At 43.6% G+C, this 18,743-nt stretch overlaps 2 long non-coding RNA genes and 1 pseudogene across 5 annotated transcripts; all 3 read left to right on the top strand.

Annotated features, from left to right (window-relative positions):
• The first annotated feature begins 1,934 nt into the window (after positions 1 to 1,934).
• On the top strand, positions 1,935 to 6,247 carry LOC115170675 (angiopoietin-related protein 2-like; annotated as a pseudogene).
• A 686-nt stretch (positions 6,248 to 6,933) lies between these two features.
• Positions 6,934 to 10,955, top strand: LOC115171247 (uncharacterized). 4 transcript variants are annotated; one of them, XR_003871160.1, is made up of 7 exons: positions 6,934 to 6,974; positions 7,332 to 7,533; positions 8,880 to 9,161; positions 9,357 to 9,689; positions 9,793 to 10,144; positions 10,271 to 10,532; positions 10,629 to 10,955. It is a non-coding gene; the product is annotated as an uncharacterized LOC115171247 (long non-coding RNA). The 4 variants fall into 4 exon arrangements; XR_003871161.1 differs by having other exon boundaries at positions 6,942 to 6,974; positions 7,282 to 7,533; XR_003871163.1 differs by lacking the exon at positions 6,934 to 6,974 and adding an exon at positions 6,994 to 7,009.
• A 2,409-nt stretch (positions 10,956 to 13,364) lies between these two features.
• Positions 13,365 to 14,329, top strand: LOC115171248 (uncharacterized). The gene is made up of 2 exons (XR_003871164.1): positions 13,365 to 13,950; positions 14,206 to 14,329. It is a non-coding gene; the product is annotated as an uncharacterized LOC115171248 (long non-coding RNA).
• The last annotated feature ends 4,414 nt before the right edge of the window (positions 14,330 to 18,743 follow it).

Genomic DNA, 18,743 nt, shown 5'->3' on the forward strand with positions numbered 1-18,743 from the left:
GGCGTCGGGCGAGGGGCCTTCAGTACCTCGTGGAGTGGGAGGGGTACAGTCCGGAGGAGAGATGCTGGGTGCCGGTGGAGAACGTCCTGGACCCTTCGTTGCTGCGGTATTTCCACCGTCTCCATCCGGATCGCCCTACACCTCATCCTCCGGGTCATCCCCGAGGTCGGTGTCGGCGAGCTGCTGGAGCCGCGTGTCAAGTGGGGGGGTACTGTCCCGACTTCCGCCGAAGTCGATCCCTCTCCTTGTTCGGGCGGCGTTCGACGTCACCGACTTTCTAGCCACCGCCGATCCACTTTTCATTTTCCATTTGTTCTGTCTTTGTCTTACACATCTAGCTTCACTCAACCAATGACTTGTTTATTATTTAATCCTCTGTTCCCCATGTTGTGTTTGTGAGTGATTGTTTATTGTAATTCGGTCCGTCTTTGTGGGCTTGTGATGTTACTTTGTAAATTTGTCTTTTTGAGTAAAGTACGTTGATTACTCATATCTGCTGTCCTGCGCCTGACTCTCTACACCAGCTACACACAGGACCCTTACACAGGCTGAAGGGAGGCAACGGGCAGAGACAGAGAGAGGGCTCCTGCCTCCTGCACTGAGGGCCAGAGGCAGCTGAGCTGAGAGGATGGGAGGAGAGAGAGAGGGGGTGTCATTAGGGTAGTTTGTAATTTTGTCTCTCTTTGTATAGAGGGCCTGTGACAGGGATGAAGTGAGGGGGAGGACTTGTTGCTGAAAAAACGTTGTGTGCCAGTTTGGTGTGTAGTTCTCTTTCTCCCTTGAGTCTTTCTTACTGTAGCTCAGTCTCTCTGGTCTGCCTGTCCTCTGTGAGGCTCAGACACACTAGGAAAAAGGGTCGCCGGTCTGCATGCTACAGCCACATCGGTGAACTTTCTCACTGGGAGCAATTCTGAGGCAGTAGACCATTCTGAGGCAATGCTAAGGAAAGGTCCATTAGTCCTGTCATCTGGATTCTAGATGAGGATGCCTTTAAAGAAGTACATTCTGTACCCATTGGAGCTCAGGATTCTGGGATACACACAGGAACACAGCTGACAGAGTTTGCCAACTGACTCTATACCTCCGAACAGGACTGAGGTAAGTCATGCTCCTTCACTTTAAAAGTTACAAAGATAGGATCACCTTTCAGATTTAATAAGAATAGTGCTGCTATTATAATGATAGATGATCAATGGTTAATGTTTGGCGATATGGTACAGGGCTTCTGACACTACCATTTGGCAATCATGTGATGTATTCTTTTTCTTTGGTATTCCAGTTTACTTACAGAAACTTGTTGGTACCAATAATGTGTTTCACTGAGGTTGTGTTTTGTGTCAATGTTGTGGTGATAATGGTGTTTATGGTGTTGACAATGGTGGTAGCCAGAGTTGACCCTGAAAGGATTGTGTTGACCAATGGGATGGAAGTGTGAGTTGACTCTGACTGGGTTTTGTTGACCATCGTCACCCCAGTGTTGACTTGCTAATAAATTCCAGCCAGGCAGACAGGGTTAAGTGTACTTTCACCTTCCAGGGGAACATCTGGTTGGCTTTCAAGGCTTAAAAGACAGTCTGAGCTGCATCTTAGATATTGCAGTAGCACTTTTACATGTTCTGCTTTCCACTGAAAATGCCTGTATGGAATGTTGCATCTTTGTGGCCAGTGTCTGACTGTAATGTACTTGTTGGTGTACAATTATAGTTCTTTGAAATGGGCCAAAAGCTAGTTTTACTGAATGAATACATCTCTACATGTTATAGATATAGAGTATCATGTTTTATTGGGGGAATCTGCTAATGAATCTCTATCACTGCTTATTTCCATGGGCAAGAAGAGCAGTTGAACAGGTAGATGGAGAAGCAGCTGACTATTGGCCTGTCTCTGTTGCTGGGGCTCCTCCTAGTCATTGCCTGAGGTGGGGGGGCGGAAAGGAAGAGTCCCAGAAGCGCCCGTCCCGCTCCTCAGAGCTAAAAGCAGGCCGCTGCTCTACACCTTTATTGTTCCCCAGCAGCAACTGAAGGGGGCGCTGTGCGTGAGCACCGAGTCCACCACCGGCGCCGCCAACCACTCAGAGGTAATGGCTCTGCGGGGTGAGTTGAGCCGTCAGCAGGAACAGCTGGAGAAGCTGAGGGGCCAGCTGGAGCAGGAGGGGGCCCTGGTTACGGAGGTACGGGCGCTACGGAAAGTAGAGCGGCAGCATGAACTCCCGCATCGCCCAGCTCTACGCCCAGCTGCTGCACGAGGTTATGTACAGGAAGGACCAGGTGGTTGAACAGAGGCGGGTCGAGAACCTACTGCTCAATGCCACCGCACAGGTAATCAGACAGAGAGCATTGTGGGAACAGCTGTGTTCATAAGGGGGAAGTTAGAATCATATAACTGTATACCTTCTCCTACTATCTCTCTACTGTCTTAGTATCCTTTACCTATCGATGACAGGCATGTAGCACCTTGATACATCCCTGATTGTCCCGTTGTCTGTTGCTCGGTCATGGTGGACCAACATCCCAGATGCTGCAGATCTCCACTAGTTACAGGGAGCTGGAGAAGAAGTATGGAGCCCTCACCTCCATGATGAGCAACCAGAGTCAGCTCATCGCTCGGCTGGAGAAGCTGTGCCAGGCCACCAAGAACACTACCCCCACCTCCACAGGTAGGGGGAGCTCTGTATTTATCAAACTACAGGCATTGTTATCATGGGCCTTTCTCAAGCACTGGACCCTTACCCATGAAGCTAAAGTTGTACCATAACATACTACAGTACCCACATGGTCTGTACAAAAGTATTTATATTTGTGTTGTAATTGGACAGATGACCTCTGAACCCTGAGTATCCAGTCCAGTGGGCGTCTGAATGACAGCTCACAGTCCAAGGAGATGGCTAATGATGTTCAGAGAGACCAGGGTGCCCCTCCACAACAGCCACAGGAGGAGAGAGAACCCCTGCAGGGGACAAAGGTGCTCCCCACCACCATGGCCGACACCCCTACTGACGTCCCCCTTCATAAGCTTCCCTGTCACTAAGACCCCAGGTAAATCACTGCACCCTCAGAGCTTACAACTGCCAACGGCGCTTTCAGCTTAACCAACACTGTCTATGTAGGAATGAAGGTCTGTCTTTGTAAGACAGTGTGAAAGAGTAACACTATGTATCTATCTTCCCCGGCAGCGTTATCACACATTACAACACCTTGTTTCTATTTCAGTCAATACATAGCAAATCTCATTGGTTCCTGCTTTGTTTCGATATTGTTTTTCGATATTGTTTTCTGTCACCTCTGACAACAATCAGAACAAGAAAGCTGTTTTCTTTTGGCCCTTCAAATGCTTAATTGTTTGCTGTTGGGACCTTGAGTTTGTGTATGAAACAGTGTCAGTATTTTGTCAGTGTTATTTACACTCCAGAAGACACTGCAGAAGCTCGGGGAGTCACTGACCCGCTGATAGGACTTTGTTATCTCTCTGGGAATGCCTAAACAATGTCTAATAACTGCCAGCTTTTCTTATCAGAGTAGAGAAGGGGCTTTGTTAATGAGTAACACACACACACACAAAGTTTGACTTTGATATAACATTTGCAAATCCATCAATAATATTTGTTATAAATAACAATCAAATGGGCCAAAATATAATTCTCTTTTAGGAAATAAACCATCAAAAGTAGCTAATCCACAATTTGGTACCAATAATCAGATTTGTCAGCACCTCCTCTTTAGAAAGAGCGAATAGGATGAATTCCAAATAAAAATATATTAGAATCTAAAAAAATCTAATTTACCAGCACTACACACAACAACACTCTCTCTCTCTCTCTCTCTCTCTCACACACACACACAACACACACACACACACACACACACACACACACACACACACACACACACACACACACACACACCACACACACACACCCCTAATCACAGCCCTCTTTAGGACATTGCTATGTAACCTTGAATTACAAGGCGATACCCCCATACAATGCACGTTGTGTGTGCAAATGGAATGTGTGAGATTACAAGGCAGAGCATTCAGATGTGTGACACCACCTTGTATGGACAGGCTCCTCCCACAGTGGAGCTGAGCAGCAGCATGGGGACTTCACACCAGTTACAGTATAGAATAAAGGGACCATGACTCAGAGCTTGTGTGTGTGTGATGAGTGACAAGGAGATACTTGTCTATAGAATGAGTATACGGTTACAGTATGAATAACCCTCGGTCTGGACTGTGTGAGAGAGAGGTGATGCTTAGCCTTTCTGTGTCCGTTCATGCGGTGTATGCTTTTCGTTTCCAGTGTGACATAAGACATACAACATGTGTTGTGAAAGAATGTCTTCGGCAGTAAAGAGATAAGCTGAAGCAAAGCGAGAAAACATGTATCTGTGACCCTGTTGGCTCTAAAACAAACAGAATTCCAGACCCCTCTCTCCATTACGTGTCTCACTCACTCCCTCATTCCCAGCAGTTGGTTGAGCCTGCCTAGTGGCAGGTGGGCGGAGTTTGGACGTTCTGGACTTCCATTAGTTCCATTGCACCAGGCATGCTCAATCGAGCACAATTATGACTATTTGAACCCAGGTATGTTCCGAAATCCTAACTGTCTTTGTGAATCACATACCTACACCATCTCTGTCCCTCAGGACCCTGGAGGGGACTGCCAGCATGTGCTGGACTCGGGCGAGACCACCAATGGGATCTACCTGCTGCGTCCACAGAGCGCCAACCGGCTTCTGCAGGCCTGGTGTGAACAGACCAAGTCCCAGGGAGGCTGGACCGTGATCCAGAGGAGACAGGACGGATCAGTCAACTTCTTCAGGACTTGGGAGCAGTACAAGGTGCTCTCACCTCCAGTGTGCAGTGAGCACTAAAAGTGAAGCGCTCAAGAGCTTGTTATGACATCAGCCAGTGTGCTATTACCCATTACAATACAAAACACACAGTGAGTGTGTGCACTGCAGACCCATAATTCTTTTCCCTCCTCCATTTGCCTTTCATTTCAGCTGATTATATGTGATGAAACATGAGCTGTATAGTTACTGTAATTGACAACCATCACAGTGGGCTCTAAAACCAGAAAAACAGCTGGTATTACAGCTCAGAGTATCCTTCAGTTGATGACGGTTTAACACCACAGAAGTCATGAAAACTATTGCTACAGTGAACATAACCCTAAACTATCTGTTGTACCCCTCCACCCCAGCAAGGCTTTGGGAACCTAGATGGAGAGTACTGGCTGGGTCTGGAGCACCTCTACTGGCTGACCAAGCAGGCCCACTACAAGCTTCTGGTGGCCATGGAGGACTGGCAGGGCCGCCAGGTGTTTGCAGAGTACGACAGCTTCCGCCTGGAGCCTTGAGAGCGACTGGTACCGTCTGAGGCTGGGGGAATACCAAGGCAACGCCGGAGACTCAATGTCCTGGCACAATAACAAAGCCTTTACAAACTTTGGACAAGGATAAGGATGCTTATTCAGGTGAATCCACTCTCACCTCTACTACCCTCTCTTTTTTCATTTCTGCCTCTTTTCATGGCTGCCTGTTTGAACACCCAGGTTTGGCTTAATGAGTTTATGAGATAGTTTCTCATGAGAGTTTCTCTCTCCATTTCCTCATTAGGGAACTGTGCCCACTTCCAGAAGGGGGCTGGTGGTACCACATGTGTGCCCACTCCAACTTAAACGGCGTGTGGTATCGAGGGGGTCACTACCGCAGCCGCTACCAGGATGGGGTTTACTGGGCAGAGTTCCACGGGGGCTCCTACTCCCTCAAGACAGTCACCATGATGATCAAACCCACCTAACCCTCTTCCCATTAGATATACACCACAGGAGGTTGGTGGCACCTTAATTGGGGAGGACGGGCTCGTGGTAATGGCTGGAGTGGAATAGTTTCAAATGTATTTGATGCCATTCCATTCACTCCGTTCCAGCCATTATTATGAGCCGTCCTCCCCTCAGCAGCCTCCTGTGTTATACACACATGTCAATCATGCATCACGGCAATATTATGGTTCCTTCATGGATAAGGAAGGATGTTAAAGTTCTTATATGTTAAACAGGTATGTTAATAAGACAGCGTTTAGACTGACATGCCAACACAACATGTGGATTTGTTTTCTAACTGCAATGTATTTATTTTATAAAAAATTGCAAAACAATGTTTGAAGATTACACCACAAGGTGAGAACTGACGTTGTGGTTTGATGCAGTGGTGTAAAGTACTTAAGTAAAAAATACTTTAAAGTACTACGTAAGTCATTTTTTGGGGTATCTACTTTTACAATTTATATTTTTGATTCTTTTACTTTATTTCATTCTAGAAGAAAATAATATACTTCTTACTCCGTACATTTTCCCTGACACCCAAAAGTACTCGTTACATTTTAATGCCTACCAGGACAGGAAAATGGTGTAATTCACGCACATAAATAGAAAATCCCCTGTCATCCCTACTGCCTCTGAACTGGCAGACTCACTAAACACAAATGCTTTGTTATAAATTATGTGTAAAGTGTTGGAGTGTTTCCCTGGCTGTAACGGTCGTCGTATGAAGTGGACCAAGGCGCAGTGAGTTGAGTGCTCATTTTAACTTTTATTTGAACACTGAAAAAACTAAAACAAGAACGAACAGTAATGCAGGCTACACCAGCTATGCAAAACAACTTCCCACAACCACAGGTGAACAAAGGGCTACCTAAGTATGACTTCCAATCAGCAACAACGATGTACAGCTGTTCCTGATTGAGAGCCATACCAGGCCAAACAAAGAAATACACACCTAGAAAATCATAGAAATACAAAACCAGAACAATACCCAAAAACCCCGGAACACATAAAACAAACACCCCCTCTTACATAAGAACATATCCCAACAAACCCTGAACCACATAAAACAAACACCCCCTGCCACATCCTGACCAAACTGCAACAACAAATAACCCCTTTACTGGTCAGGATGTGACACTGGCTATCGGTAAATAAAAGAATGTGCTTAATATAAGGAAAAAGGTTTGCTTAATATAAGGAATTTGAAATTATTATACTTTTACTTTTGATACTTAAGTATATTTGAGCTATTGCATTTACTTTTGATACTTATGTTTATTTAAAACCAAATACTTTTTACTTACACTCAAGTAGAATTTTACTGGGTGACTTTCACTTTTACTTGAGTCATTTTCTATGAAGGTATATTTACTTTGACTCAAGTATGACAATTGCGTACTTTTCCATCACTGGTTTGATGTCATGTATCAGTTAACAATTTCCTCTTTGCACAGCATCAGGGTAGGGTTTGAATTTCCTCTTTGAAACCACTTGCTTCACACAGTAAGCTCTCTGCCTGAGATACACTAACTGGCACTAGCACAGCGTTAGGACCGAGCCTGGACCAACGGGTGGACCATCAGTCAGGGCATCCCGTCTTACAACATCCCCCATCACCCTCACCTTGCTCAGCATGGGGTACCAGAGAACTACCATGATCTCACTCCAGAGGATGTTGGGCCTCATGCTTATGCTGTTACATGGAGGTGAGTGGTCAATTTGTTCCATACTTATCTATTAATGTCTATTGTTGTGATCGCTGTGTGGATTATGATGTTTTTGTTGACTGTAGTTTATCATATAGTTATTATCTACTCTGGTGATATAGTAACTGTTTGCTGTCTCCCAGGGTGGTACTTAAACATGTGCTTTCCTCCTGCTAACAACATTTTAACGGAAGTTGATTGTTGACAAAGGAAATTAGTTTTAACCCCACAATGGCCAATTTGAAGACTATATTTGAGAGCAATTAAAGTCAAGAAATTCAAGTATTCAATGAGCAATAGAAAAGTTAGATTGATATGTTGCAATAATGCAATAAGGTAACAGTCATCAGTAGACAGGGCCCTGAGTTTTTCCTGATCAGGTCACATGGATAGAAACAACTCAGGACTCTAATTAAAGGATACAATTATATAATGACATGAAATCACAAAAAACACACACTCACACAGGTACAACACAGACACTGTTGATGTTATTGAGTGATATGTCAGTGTCCTAAATGGGTGGGGTGGGTGTGAATTTCCATGTGGTGTAACACTGAGGGCAACATATATGACTGCTGACTGGTGGGTGTGGTGCTTGGTTGTTAGTATGGTAGTTTGGCTAGTATGTGCTAACCTATTGTCCCGACTTCCGCCGAAGTCGGTCCCTCTCCTTGTTCGGCGCGGCGTTTGGCGGTCGACGTCACCGGCCTTTTAGCCATCGCCGACCCACTTTCATTTTCCATTTGTTTGTCTTTGTTTTACACACCTGGTTTCAATCCCCCAATTACTTGTTCATTATTTAACCCTCTGTTCCCCCATGTTTGTTTGTGAGTGATTGTTTGTATGTATACAGTCCGTTATTGTGGGCTAGTTTATTGTGTTGTATTTATTGATTCCTTGAGTAAATTACGTTCCTTACTCATATCTGCTGTCCTGCACCTGACTCCTCCACACCAGCTACACACAGGCCGTTTACACCTATATAAACTCCATATTTGACAGAAGCACCATTGTCACGTTTGTAACACATAGGGATGGACTATGTGCTTTACAGTGCACTATTAAGCAATTGTTTGTTCCATGATATACTGTACTTGCACAATAGGAAATGCGTCTGAATATTTTGGGCAAGGTGATTCCCCTTTCAGCATGTTTCAGAAGGGATGAGATCATCAACAACCTAATGTAATATTTTCATGAGAAATTTAAATGTTTGGGCAACCAATGATCAACCATTTCATGTAATGTGGCTCAGAGTTCACCCGTACTGCAGTTTCCAGGAAAGGTCATTGTGAAATCCAAACAAAGACTAAAGGCACCACCCACTCTGACTTTATCACCAGCTGCAGATGAAGCATGTCTACCTGACATCAACCACCTGACTCTGGAGCCTCCTGTGGTGGTGGTGAGACACGGGGATCCACTGGAGGTCAACTGCAGTACATTGTTCAACACCCACCTAGGGATGCACTGGGTCTCTACAGAAGGAAATACAAGCTTGGAGAAAAATAGCCAGTTTGTCACCTGGAACATGACTGTGGTGGACTGGGGTACACAGGCTCGGTGCAACATAAAGTTGAATGGGAGTCTCCTATGCAGTCAAGACCTTACTCTCACTGTGTACAGTAAGTGTGTCCCATTGAATATGAGTATATTCATTAGGAAAACATCACCGTTTAGCGAGTATGAAATAATGTTGTTGTTTTTTCTGTACAATAGTGAAGTCCACTATACAATTAACACATACAAGTAGGAAGTATAAAAGAGAAATGAAAAATACATGTGGAAAACAATTATTGAAAAAATGATTTCTATCACAGAGATTCCAGACAGCGTCTCCATCTCTGTTCTGAGACACTCTGGTCCCATGGTGGAGGGGACAGAGTACCAGCTGCAGTGGTGACATACAGAACATCGCTCCTCTACAGAAACCTGGTTGTGAAGTGGTACAAAGGGAATGAACCCTTAGATAATGTAACTTACAGTATCGTCAGTAAGACACCAGTGGATGTGTCTGATACTCTGATGATCAGCCCCAGTAGACATGATGATGGAGCTCAGTATAGATGTAGAGCACAACTGGACCTGGGACCAGAGGGACCCACAACCCCACCCTACAGTGACATCAGAACCTCTCAACATTACTGTGCACTGTGAGTTTATCAATATACGATCTTGCCTCTGTACCCCTGACCAGGAGGGAAGTTCTACAACTGTATACGTTTAAAACTGCCTAAAAGCACCTCTTCTCCTCAGACGCTCCTGAGTTCCTTCCAGGGAAATGACACAGTGGAGGTGAGTGCAGGCAGTGATGTGTCTCTGGACTGCAGTGCTGAGGGGAACCCTCCTCCTGAGCTGAGGTGGACCAACAACACTGCAGAGGGAAATGCAATGAGACCACTGTGGGGCGCCTGCGTACTCTCTATATCTCCAGAGTAACAGCTAATGCAACTTACAACTGCACAGTCCACAAATGGACTGGGCTCCATCACCAAGCAGATACATGTCCTTGTAGAAGTAGCTCCACAACAACACCCAACGATGTTCTCCACAGCACCCTCAACTCCAGGAACTATGACCACCCTCCCAGCAACAGCCAAGCCAAAAGGTATTTTTCCCAGCTCATCTCTGCAGTCACACTATTTAACTCACCCTCACTTATCTCACAAGGCAGAACAGTTTATATTTGATGTGGATTTCACATTGATATCTTCATTCTTGTATGTTTTTACAGTAGTTACCTTTCCTCTTGAGCTCAAACCTCCCAGAGTGGTGGTTTAATGGAGGACTCAGTCTCAGTCAACTGCAGCACATCATCCACAGACCATGAGGGATGGGCTGGGAGGCCACATTAGGAGGTACAGGTTTGAACAAGAAGTCAACGTTGTCACCTGGACTGTGGATAACCTTATTGATTGGACAATAAAACCTACATGCTACATCACTCTCATTGACGGCGAAACAGCCCTCAGAAGTACTTCCAGTCATTCTCTACAGTGAGTATTTTCCTCCTTGTGAATGTGAAAGGTATGTTTCTATTTAACTATATATCAGCATTGAGTTTTTTTTTAACATTGTTGACCTCCTCCAAGAGACTCCAGAGATGATCTCCATCTCTGTTCTGAGACACTCTGGTCCCATGGTGGAGGGGACAGAGTACCAGCTGCAGTGTGACCTACAGAACATCGCTCCTCTACGGAACCTGGTTGTGAAGTGGTACAAAGGGAAATGAACCCTTAGATAATGTAACTTACAGTACGTCAGTAAGACACCAGGTATGTGTCTGATACTCTGATGATCAGCCCTAGTAGACATGATGATGGAGAGCTCAGTATTTATTTATTTATTTCACCTTTATTTAACCAGGTAGGCAAGTTGAGAACAAGTTCTCATTTACAATTGCGACCTGGCCAAGATAAAGCAAAGCAGTTCGACAACATACAAAAACACAGAGTTACACATGGAGTAAAACAACATACAATCAATGATGCAGTAGAAAAAAATAAGACTATATACAATGTGAGCAAATGATGTGAGATAAGGGAGGTAAAGGCAAAAAAAGGCCATGGTGGCAAAGTAAATAAAGTATAGCAAGTAAAACACTGGAATGGTAGATTTGTAGTTTGAAGAAAGTTCAGAGTTTAAAATATAAATAATATGGTGCAAAGGAGCAAAATAAATCAAATAAATAAATACAGTAGGGGAAGAGGTAGTAGTTTGGGCTAAATTATAGATGGGCTATGTACAGGTGCAGTGATCTGGGAGCTGCTCTGATAGCTGGTTCTTAAATCTAGTGAGGGAGATAAGTGTTTCCAGTTCAGAGATTTTTGTAGTTCGTTCCAGTCATTGGCAGCAGAGAATGGAAGGAGAGACGACCAAAAGGAGGAGTTGGCTTTAGGGGTGACCCAGAGAGATATACCTGCTGGAGCGCATGCTACAGGTGGGTGCTGCTATGGTGGACCACGTGAGCGGAGATAAGGGGGGACTTTACCTAGCAGGGTCTTGTAGATGACCTGGAGCCACTGTGTTTGGCGACGATTATGAGCGAAGGCCAGCCAACGAGAGTGTATAGGTCGCAGTGGTGGGTAGTATATGGGGCTTTGGTGACAAAACGGATGGCACTGTGATAGACTGCATCCATCTTGTTGAGTAGGGTATTGGAGGCTATTTTGTCAATGACATCGCCGAAGTCGAGGATGGTAGGATGGTCAGTTTTACGAGGGTATGTTTGGCAGCATGAGTGAAGGATGCTTTGTTGCGAAATAGGAAGCCAATTCAGATTTAACTTTGGATTGGAGATTGATGTGAGTCTGGAAGGAGAGTTTACAGTCTAACCAGACACCTAGGTATTTGTAGTTGTCCACAATTCTAAGTTAGAACGTCCAGAGAAGTGATGCTGGACAGGCGGGCAGGTGCAGGCAGCGATCGGTTGAAGAGCATGCATTTAGTTTTACTTGTGTTTAGGAGCAGTTGGAGACCACGGCAGGAGAGTTGAATGGCATTGAAGCTCGTCTGGAGGGTTGTTAACAGTGTCCAAGAAGGGCCAGAAGTACAGAATGGTGTCGTCTGCGTAGAGGTGGATCAGAGAATTCACCAGCAGCAAGAGCGACATCATTGATGTATACAGAGAAAAGAGTTGGCCCAAGAATTGAAACCCTGTGGTACCCCCATAGAGACTGCCAGAGGTCCGGACAGTAGGCCCTCCGATTTGACACACTGAAATCTGTCAGAGAAGTAGTTGGTGAAACAGGCGATGCAATCGTTTGAGAAACCAAGGCTACTGAGTCTGCCGATGAGGATGTGGTGATTAACAGAGTCAAAAGCTTTGGCCAGGTCAATGAATACGGCAGCACAGTATTGTTTCTTATCGATGGCGGTTACAATGTCGTTTAGGACCTTGAGCGTGGCTGAGGTGCACCCATGACCAGCTCTGAAACCAGATTGCATTGCAGAGAGGGTGCGGTGGGATTCGAAATGGTCGGTAATCTGTTTGTTGACTTGGCTTTCGAAGACCTTAGAAAGGCAGGGTAGGATGGATATAGGTCTGTAGCAATTTGGGTCAAGAGTGTCACCTCCTTTGAAGAGGGGGATGACAGCAGCTGCTTTCCAATCTATGGGTATCTCAGACGACACGAAAGAGAGGTTGAACAGGCTAGTAATAGGGGTTGCAGTAATTTCGGCAGATAATTTTAGAAAGAAAGGGTCCAGATTGTCAAGCCCAGCTGATTTGTAGGGGTCCAGATTTTGCAGCTCTTTCAGAACATCAGCTGAATGGATTTGGGGAGAAGGAGAAATGGGGGAGGCTTGGGCCAGTAGCTGTGGGGGGTGCAGTGCTGTTGAATGCAGTAGGGGTAGTTAGGTGGAAAGCTATGGCCAGCCCGTAGAAAAATGCTTATTGAAATTCTCAATTATAGTGGGCTTATCGGTGGTGACAGAGTTTCCTATCCTCAGTGCAGTGGGCAGTTGGGAGGAAGTGTTCTTATTCTCCATGGACTTTACAATGTCCCAGAACTTTTTAGAGTTTGAGTTGCAGGAAGCAAATTTCTGTTTGAAAAAGCTAGCCTTGGCGTTTCTAACTGCCTGTGTGTATTGTTTTCTAACTTCCCTGAAAAGTTGCATATCGCGGGGGCAGTTCGATGCTTATGCAGAACGCCACAGGATATTTTTGTGTTGGTTAAGGGCAGTCAGGTCTGGGGAGAACCAAGGGCTATATCTGTTCCTGGTTCTAAATTTCTTGAAAGGGGCATGCTTATTTAAGATGGTGAGGAAGGCATTTAAAAAAAATAACCAGGCATCCCTCTACTGACGGGATGAGGTCAATATCCTTCAGGATACCAGGGCCAGGTCGATTAGAAAGCTTGCTCGTTGAAATGTTTCAGGGAGCGTTTTGACAGTGATTGAGTGGAGGTCGTTTGACCGCTCAGTATAGATTGTAGAGCAGAACTGGACACTGGGACCAGAGGGACCACAACCCCATCCTACAGTGACATCAGAACCTCTCACATTATTGTACACTGTGAGTTGGCTATTAATCTTGATCTTTTTTCATAAATCAAAAACACATGACGGGTATGGCTTCCAATTCCAATTGAAATCCCATAAGTTGCATAGTTTTGAGTGGTCTACTCTAAAAGCACCTCCTATTCTCCTCAGACGCTCCTGAGTTCCTTCTAGGGAATGAACCGTGGAGGTGAGTGCAGACAGTAATGTGTCTCTGAACTGCAGTGCTGAGGGGGATCCCTTGTCCTGAGATGAAGTGAACTACATACCCCTCTGCACGCCATGTGACGTTGTCCACTGAGGGGCGCCAGAGGACTATTAGAATCACCACAGCCACGTCTACCAACGCTGGGATCTACATCTGCCACAATAGAGTTGGGACGGCCACCAGAACAACAAGAGTAACTATGAAAGGTATTATAACTGACTGACTGAGGGTCATGTTGTGGTAGAAACGTAGCTGGACCCTGATGTAGTGATTCATATTGTCATAAGACAAACTTCATATTCTTTTCAGTAAGATGAATGAATGAATCGCATTTAATTCTAAAGAGCTGAATTGCGAAACAGAAATCCTAGATCACAAGCTAGCCTGAATCAATTCATAAACAGAATTGGTCTGAATCATGTCTAAACTCTCCTGTTCTCCTTCTATTTCCTCCTCTTCAGATGACCCCCACAATTATAATTATTACATTAGTTATCCTGGTCAGTACCCTGGTACTCCTGAAGTCTTCTGTATGTTGAGGAAAAGACGAGGATATTATAATTCATAACAATCAACAGATAAAAACATTTTTTTTTAAATATCCAGTCGGATAAACACTCCAAACAGCCTATGCGACTGCTCGGAGACGTCTGCATGGTCTAAAGCACACCGTTGCCTCGTTTGTATCACATTCCAATGATAAACTGTGGGGACAAAAAATGCAATTTCAGAATATGGGGGGTGGGGGGGGGGGGACATGCCCCCCATCCCCCGTCCCCAGTGAAAGTTGCGCCCTTGCTAGGAATTACACTGTATAAGAAAAATAACAAAAGGAAATGTATTACTGCATGTGCTGGCTGCCCTCTTGACAAATTAGTGTTGTAAAATTTGAGGATTATGTAAGTATGAAGTAGCTAGGTGTGTGTGGGCTTACCTCAGTCTAGAAAAATGAATCAGAATACTGTCGATACATGGGCCTTGATTCAGTGGTACAGTTGTTGTGTGAATTGTGTTTAAACAATCTTAACTATGAGCTTTTTTGTGACTAGCGTTTTTTTATGCTTTTGTAGATTTTTGGCTGTTCAGTGTCTTGCATCTGTCATCATACAAAGGAATTTATAAGAATGTTCATATTTCTATATCAATGCTTAATTGTATTGCTTGCTGTAGTCTAATTACAGTAGAATCTGAACATTAATTTTCCTTTATAAAACTATTTTCAAAACTGTTTTAAAGTAAATAAACAAGCATCACTGCTTATGACCATGCCACTGCCAGTCTGTCGCCAGTGAACATTTTATTGAAGGCAAATACATTAGAGGATCTGTCCCTTTAAGAATTAGGATTTGGGAGTGACGCGGATATGAAAGCTAGTTTATCCCTCTTTCCTTTGCAACGAATATTGTTTCGATTAACTAGACTTAGTAGCGATAACTAGCTAAATTATAGGGAGAAATGATTCTCACTGTTTAGAAACGAAAAGGATACCAGAAGGGGTATTTGAGCGTCCTCGGAATTCATATTTCAGGATGAGGCGTCCTCCAAATTGGGATAACTTTGAAGAAGTTCTTTGTATTCAGGGATCCGCTGATAAGAAGACGTTAAACATGGACTGGGGCACGGATCTCTGGTGAGTTTGCGAGCTGTCTGGGATCTGCAATGGGCTTTAGCTCTCGTGAAGTTTTGCAAAGTATTGTTTTGTCACTTTTAATGTAATGTTTCATGTAGGTTCTTCTATGACTATGAGCATACCAAGAGGCGGGGTTTGATGGAGGTAGTCAACAATACTGAGAATTATTTGTATTTTTTTTACATTTTGGAACTCATTTGGGCTTCGTCCCCTTGTAATCATATAAACATACATACTATTTTGTACAATTGCAGGAAATAAGCTTTTAAAACGGCAAAAACAATCTGCCCAGTACAGAATGCAGCTTTTGAAGAAAGCTTGGAGCAGAGATTACGTGTGAATTTAATTTCCCCTGGCACAACCCCTAGATGGGGGGGGGTGGACTGGAGGACCTCCTCCAAGAAAATGTTACTGTTTTAAAACAAATTTCCTGCAATTCTATGTATTTTGACATGGCGTAGGCCTATGACCGGGGTGGACACTTTTATTCAGACAGTAATGAAATGAGATCGGGGACACAGGCAAATGCTAGAAACAGTGGGAAGGTTGTAAGCAGGGATTGATCCCTGTTCTCAGGTGGAAAGTTGTATGCTCGGCACAGGAATTTTTAATGTTAATGGAAGTGGGTAACAATTTTTTTTTAAATGGTTCTGGAAGAAGATCCTGCTTGCTTTCCAGGAGAGTTGGCCACACCTGATCTATGTTTCCCAAGTGCTGGGTGTTTGAAAAATGTCTTAAAATCACCCAAGCTTGATGAAAAATTGAATGAATATCAATATTCAGGTGGTTTATGCCTACTAAGGATATAGATTGGGGGTAAGGCCCTGCGATAGACTAGCGTCCCATCCAGGGGGTGACTTTACATCAAGCTGCCTCACGCAACAGTAACAGGAGATGGGCTCCTGCCCTATGAGCCGTTACCGGCTCGTGCAAGCCAAGGCTCGTGCAATGATACTTACTACTTATGCTTACTATATAGTTGAAGATCCTTGCTGTCATCTTACTCTACATAGTCCCCCTACCATCTCTGCCTAGCTTGTGCACAATACTAAAATATTTGATTCCTGGAGCATTAAATATCAATGCTTATTTGTATAAATTATTCAAAACTGTCCATGAATAGCTGCAATAATACATAGCCTCATCACTCATTTTCAAAGACACAAGTAGCCATATCAGACTTCAAATATGTGATTACACTGGCCAAAATTGGGAAGAAGTGGAATAATAAAATGTTTGGGGAATGTCGGTAGTGTTCTTGCTGACAAGCACAGTAATTACCCTATATTTTAGCCCATTGTTGAGAATGAGAAGTGTTCCACTGATCATACTGAAGTAAATTGATAATAAATCTCTTGTATGACAAGGTGTCATAAATCTGACCCTACACCCTAACCAAATAATTGTTCTATTCATTGCCCCCCTCTAGAAATCAAACATACAGTTTTCGGTTCACAATCTGTTTGACAAATTATTAATCACCAAACGAGGGGGACTAATGCAAGTGTGGATGAAATCTACTTTATATATATGCTTTCAAAAGGCTAAATTCTATGAAGCTGATTCCTACTCCAATATGTGATAGATGCCACATGAATGCTGTTGGAACACTAATGCTCATGTTTTGGGAATGTCCAGTGGTGTCCCAGTTCTGTTACATGTTTTAAATTGCCTTACTACAGTTTTGGGTTTCCCTGTGAACAAAGATCCACCTTTGTTTTTGTTGATGAGGACTCTGCATTTGTACTGCAACTGGTTCAGAAAATGAATCATTTATGTGGGGTTGACATCAGCAAAAAAGGTATCCTTAGTGCTTGGATTACCCCTACAATGCTCTCACCTCAAACATTTTCAAGATGTTGTTCGTATAGGAGCGATCAGTGCCCGTGATAAATAAAGCTCAGGCAAATCCAGTTGAGGCATGGGATGTATTATGCAAAACTCTATCAGATATCAACAACTCTTGACCAGCAATGGACCTACATGGTAAGGGAACACCCCCTGAAATGGACAAAAATTAATGGGATCTTATTGGCACCATAACGAAACATATACACGATGTACAATACCACTCAAAGGGATGTCGTTTCATTCAAAACTGATTGCAAATGGCAAATGGCAAGTGTCACACAGCAAAAATCCAAAAATGGCGAGCGCGCTCCACCGTAAATTTTCATATTGCAAATGTAACACAAGTCAAGACCCAAGGGTCAAATTTTGAACATTTGAATTTTTTTTCAAAAAAACGTATCACTCCTTACCTCTCTGGCGCATGTGGGACGAACTCGTCCACCTACGTAACAGCCACTGAAATCCAGTGGCGCGATTTTTGAATCGTTAGAAATACTATTACTTCAATTTCTCAAACATATGACTATTTTACAGCTATTTAAAGACAAGAATCTCGTTAATCTAACCCCACTGTCCGATTTCAAAAAGGCTTTACAACGAAAGCAAAACATTAGATTATGTCAGCAGAGTGCCCAGCCAGAAAAAATCAGACACCCATTTTTCAAGCTAGCATATCATGTCACATAAACCCAAACCACAGCTAAATGCAGCACTAACCTTTTATGATCTTCATCAGATGACACACCTAGGACATTGTTGTTATACAATACATGCATGTCTGTTCAATCAGTTTCATATTTATATCAAAAACCAGCTTTTACATTAGCATGTGACGTTCAGAAAAAGCATAACCCCCCGCAAACTTCCGGGGAATTTACTAACAGTTTGCTAAATTACTCACGATAAACGTTCACAAAAAGCATAAACAATTATTTTAAGAATTATAGATACAATTACTCCTCTATGCACTCGATATGTCCGATTTTAAATAGCTTTTCGGATGAAGATTATTGCAAAATGTGCTAAGTACATAGCCCGGCAATCACAGGGCTAGCTATTAGATACCCGGCAAGTTTAGCCTTCACCAAAATCACATTTCCTATAGAAAAATGTTCTTACCTTGCTGTTCTTCGTCAGAATACACTGCCAGGACTTCTACTTCAATAACAAATGTAGGTTGGTCCCAAATAATCCATCGTTATATCCAAACAGCGACGTTTTGTTCGTGAGTTCTAGACACTATCAGAATGCTTCTTCACGGTGTCGCGCATGGCGCATTGGCGTGACAAAAATGTCTAAATATTCCATTACCGTACTTCGAAGCATGTCAACCGCTGTTTAAAACCAATTTTTATGCCATTTATCTCGTAGATAAGTGATAATATTCCGACCGGGAGTATGCATTGAGCCTAAACAGCCGAATAAAATTTCTCCTCAGGAGCGACTCGTGCACGCGCCTCATTCAAAGGTCCTCTGAGCAAGCCACTTACAAAGGTGATAATGTGTTTCAGCCTGAGG

The sequence above is a fragment of the Salmo trutta genome, chromosome 32, assembly GCF_901001165.1.
Source record: "Salmo trutta chromosome 32, fSalTru1.1, whole genome shotgun sequence".
In the NCBI taxonomy this organism is placed as follows: domain Eukaryota; kingdom Metazoa; phylum Chordata; class Actinopteri; order Salmoniformes; family Salmonidae; genus Salmo; species Salmo trutta.